The sequence below is a fragment of the Condylura cristata genome, unplaced genomic scaffold, assembly GCF_000260355.1.
Source record: "Condylura cristata isolate star-nosed mole 26May11 unplaced genomic scaffold, ConCri1.0 scaffold00004, whole genome shotgun sequence".
Classification (NCBI taxonomy): Eukaryota; Metazoa; Chordata; class Mammalia; order Eulipotyphla; family Talpidae; genus Condylura; species Condylura cristata.
The window spans coordinates 68,678,746-68,683,915 of NW_004567105.1; the positions used below are offsets into that span (position 1 = coordinate 68,678,746).

General features: G+C 41.4%; 1 pseudogene; it reads right to left on the reverse strand.

Moving 5' to 3' along the window:
- Positions 1–2,551: 2,551 nt before the first annotated feature.
- Positions 2,552–3,313, reverse strand: LOC105854743 (annotated as a pseudogene).
- Positions 3,314–5,170: the final 1,857 nt, after the last annotated feature.

The following is a 5,170-nucleotide window of genomic DNA, read 5'->3' on the forward strand; positions in this document are numbered from 1 at the left end:
AAATAAATAAATCTTAAAAAAAAAAATAAAGAATTGTCATCAATAATTTTATTGGTAGAAAAATAGAAATGTGTCCATGGAGAATAAATAAATCTTTTATAAAAATATCTTAAGACATTGAATTTGATAAAAAAAAATATTGATAAAAATATCTTAAGACATTGTTGAATATCTTCTAGGGGCAGGGGGTTCACCTCTAGTTCAGAACCACCAACCAAAGGATGTGGGAGGATCAGCCCATGCAGGTGGATGTACTCAGTGGTCAGGAGAGTGCGGATGAAGCTACTGATTTCTCCATCTCCCTCTATTTGCCTCAGAGGCTGAGAGAGGCAGCCTCTGAGGGGTGCCTCTCTCAGGGGTGGGTAGATGACCGGTGGCTTTAGATATGAATAGCTGTGCTCAGGCACAGTGGGGAAACCAAGATAGATTATCCTGTGTGTGTATGTGTGTGTACGTGCTTGTGGGTACATGAATTTGAATAAGCATGTTTATTAGTTTATTCTTTGTGCATACAGTTCTGAGATGTGCTATTTTTGCAGTGGGTGGAGGTATCTAATCTTTATGTCTTGCGGTTATATTGTACATAGTTCACACTGCCCCTCCTCCTATGTTATCAGGAAAGATTAGCATTATACATGACTTACGTAACTGGTATGCTTAAAATACTACACAGGGTCAGCAGTGTACTTCGCCGATCTGCCTGTTCTGCTCCCCACTCTGTCTCTGGTGAATCCTATCACCCTCCACATCTCTGGCCTGTACCCCAATTCTGTATGAATAAAAAAATAAATCTTAAAAAAAAAAAATACTACACAGGGTAAGAGCCAGCTCTGCCGAAGTGAAAAATGAAAAAATTTGCTTCAGAATGCTTTCTCTTGTTGTGTTGACCTGTCTGCCTCTAGACATATGGTATGTATAACAAATGTATAATGACCCAGTGGTCCTGCTTCAAAATCAAGGGTAGACCAAGCTCAGGGACTAAGATCACCAAGATCAGCTGCTTTTCCTTTGTTTCAGCCCTTCGGCCAATTGGTTGCACAACAAACTGCTTATCCTTTTTGTTTTCTTTCTGTAAAGAGGGGATAATTCATATCCTTCTTAGAGGATGCTTTTGAAAACAACTTACATTATAAGGACTTAAAAAATAGTGCTACACAAATGTTGGATGAAAATCCACTGTATTTCTTTACCTGCTGCATATAAACGCTTCCTTTAAAAAACAAAACAAAACAAAACAAAACAAAAAACCAACCCGGACCCTGCCTGGTGGCGCAGCGGGTTAAGCACAGCACTTAGAAGCTACAGCCACTTCAGCATGAGTTTGATTCCTGCCCTGGAGGTGACCACATGGCGCGGGGCAGACCTCTCCTGACCCGCCCGCTGCTCCCCTCAGCAGTGTGCTTTGTCAATCTGCCTGCTCTGCTCCCTGCTCTGTCTCTGGTGAATCCTCTCCCACTCCTACCCCATGCCCCATTCCCTAGTTCTTGTACGTATAGATCAATCTTTTTTTTTTTAAATCTCATTTTGGAAGAGATGTTAGTTATTGTTTTTAAACAAGCAAACAAACAACCACTTTTGGTTTTTTACCTGTGATGTTAAGTTTCATCTCAGCTTTCTTTATTAAATTGCAGCACAATCTTTAAGGCAGTGCTCTTGAGGCCAACAGATGGCATGTTACATATGATAGCAACAACTTTTCCTTTTGAGGGAACCATGTTATTTACAGTTTTGCATCCAATTAGTTCTTCAGGAAGGAATCACAGAATACTGGCACCTGGCACTCATGGCACCTCCAGCTGCTTCCTACCAAAACCTTATGTTTGCTGTTTCAACTTTCCATGCCTTTGCACCTTTACCTTCTGTATCCCAGCATATGGCTGTGCTGAGATGACAGGGTGGGGAAGGTAAATTTGATAGTGTGGTGGCACTAAAACTTGGGTGGGCAAAGCATATACATATATCAAGGTAAGAAGTCGTGTTCCCAACGCTATATAATATCACAAACCCAGGAAAAGAAGTAATGTTTCATTAAAAAATTAAAATAAAACCAAGACACAATTTTTGTAGTTTTGACTTTGGAGCCACATAAACATTTAACATAGAAGTTAAATCTATTTTTTTTTTTAAAGATTTATTTATTTGTACATACAGAACTGGGGCACAGGCCAGAGGCTCAGGGTCGGCGAGAGGCTTCACCAGAGACAGAGTGGGGAACAGAACAGGCAAATAGACGAAGTACACTGCTGAGGGGAGCAGCGGGCCAGTCAGGAGAGGTCTGCCGCGCCATGTGGGTCACCTCTCTGGCCAGGGATCGATCTCATGCTGAAGTGGCTTTAGCTTCTTAGTGCTGTGCTTTAACCTGCTGCGCCACCAGGGAGGGCCGTTAAATCTAATCTAAATCTAATTTTAAAAAGTATTTCTAGCTCCAAATTTTAAAAAGTATCTCTAGCTCTGCTTCTAGCTCACCAGATATGCCTCTTCCAGCTCCTGTCAGTCAGGACAGTCCCAGTTCTGGGCCCATGGCCCTGGGCCCACAAAGGTTAAACCACTATTAAAGTATTGTTTCTGGTTTAAGCTATGCAGGTAAAAGAGTTTCATTTGAGTTCTTAAACAGCCTCATACAACAATCATCCAGCATTGCATTCACAAGTTTAAGTACATCCTTCACGGGACAGAAAGTCATCACCTGCCCATTTATAGGATTTACCCACATAAGGTGTGTCGGTCTCTTTTTATTATAAACATACAATCTTGCCCTATTAAATCACTGGTTTGTTTTCTTCCTGCACATTTGTGAGCATGTCCAAGTCAGGGAACATTTTCTGCATATAATCCAAAGATTTATATCCTGAAGATCTTTCTACTAGGGTGCCAGAAGAGTAGAGCGAAAAATTGAATACAGAAACTGACTACCAGGTTTAAAGAACAAAGGTCCATTTTTATATAGTCTTCCAACTTTTCTTTCAAATAGAATTAGCCTTCTTTGTAATCATTCTTTTTTTTCTTGCCAGATTTTTAATTCCAGCCTTTGGCTTCATTATCCCATTCTATCTTAGTTTTAGTAAAGTTACTATTCATTTATTTTGCCTCCTTTTCCTTTTCAGTCATATTTTGGTCAGACTCCATTATTTCTTTCACTGTCTTCAAGGCTTTATTTGATAAGTTTTTCCTCCTTTCAGCTTTTACACATCCTTCCACTTAAGTGGAAAAGCAAAAATCTTGTTGAAACTGAAAACTTTTCACCTTCATATTCTTTTTCTGGGACATACTGTTGTACCAGAATATCAAGGTCCAATTTGGCAAGAGCCACCATGTGTCCTACCTGGGGTTTGAGCCAGCCAGGGCCCAGGGACCACAGTTGGGACTGTGTCCTGACTGACGGGAGCTGGAAGAGGCGTATCTGGTGAGCTAGCATCTGGTGGAGCTAGAAGTACTTTTAAAAATTAGACTTAATGTGGCCCTCCCTGGTGGCGCAGCGGGTTAAAGCGCAGCACTAAGAAGCTAAAGCCACTTCCGCATGAGTTCGATCCCCGCCTGCCCCGGAGGAGATCCACATGGCGTGGCAGACCTCTCCTGACCCGCCCGCTGCTCCCCTCAGCAGTGTACTTCGTCGATCTGCCTGTTCTGTTCTCCACTCTGTCCCTGGTGAATCCTCTCAACCTGCACATCTCTGGCCTGTACCCCAATTCTGTATGAATAAATAAATAAATCTTTAAAAAAAAAAAATTAGACTTAATGTCTATGTTAATTTCTTATGCTAAATGTTTATTTGGGAAGCCCTCCCCGGTATCACAAAGGGTTAAAGAGCAGCACTGTGAAGCTCTCAAAGGCTACTTCAGCAAGAGTTAGATCCCTGCCCTAGAGCTGACCCACCTGGCATGGCAGGCCGCTCCTGACCCACCAGCTGTTCCCCTCAGCAGTGTATTTCATCAGTCTGCCTGTTCTGCTCCCCACTGTCTCTGGTGAAGCCTCTCTCCTCCACCACCCCTGGCCTGTATCCCAGTTCTGTAAGTATAAATAAATAAATCTTAAAAAAAAAATTAGATTTAACTTCTATGTTAACTTCTTATGTTAAATGTTTACTTGGTTCCAAAGTCAAAATTATAAAAATTGTATCTTGTTTTATGTTAATTTTTTAAATGAAACGTTACTTCTTTCCTGGGTTTGTAATATTATATAACGTTGGGAACACAGCTTCCTACCTTGATATATGTATATGCTTTGCCCACCCAAGTTCTAGGGCCACCACACTATCAAATTCACCTTCCCCACCCACCCCTTCATCCCTGACCCACCCTCCTTCCCCTTAGTATTTTTTAACAGTCTAAGAGTTATTTTTGTTGTGTTTTGCCAATTCCTTTGTTTGGCTATTTATATTCCACATATGAGTGAGACGAGACCATCCTTAAATTGTCTTTCACTTTCTGACTTATTTCACTTCACATAATTACCTCAAGCTTTATCCATGTTGTTGCAAAAGGTAAGATTTAATCTTTTTAAATTGCTAAGTAGTGTTCCTCAACTCCTTTACCCAGTCCTCTTTAGGGCATTGAACTTAAAGTCCATGGTTGGCTATTGAGAATGAGCTATGAACATAGAGGTACATACATCCTTTCTAATTAATGGTCTCATATTCTTTAAATAAAAATCTAGGATCGGTATTCCTGGATCATATTCCATTTTTTTAGTTTTAAAAGGAATGTCCATATTGTTCTCCACAGGCATCACACCCATTTACATGGCCAACAATGTACGAGAGTTTCTTTTTCTCCACATTCTCACCAGCAGTTGTTTTCAGTCTTTTTGATATTTGCCATTCTCACAGTTGTGAAGTAAGCCCTCACTGTTGTTTCGACTTGCATTTCCTTAATACCAAATGATGCAGCCATTGCAGCAGGAGTTTGATGCCAGGCCAGGGATTACCTCCACATGGCACAGCAGACCTCCCCTGTGTCACCCACTGCTCCCCTCAGCAGTATATTTCAGTCAGTCTGCCTGTTCTGCTCCCCAATTGGTCTCTGGTGAATCCTCTCACCGCCCCTGCACTCTGGCTTGTACCCTACTTCTGTCTGCATAAAGAAATAAATCTTTGGGCCCTCCCTTGTGGCGCAGCGGGTTAAAGCACAGCACTAAGAAGCTTAAGCTACTTCCACATGAGTTCAATTCCCGC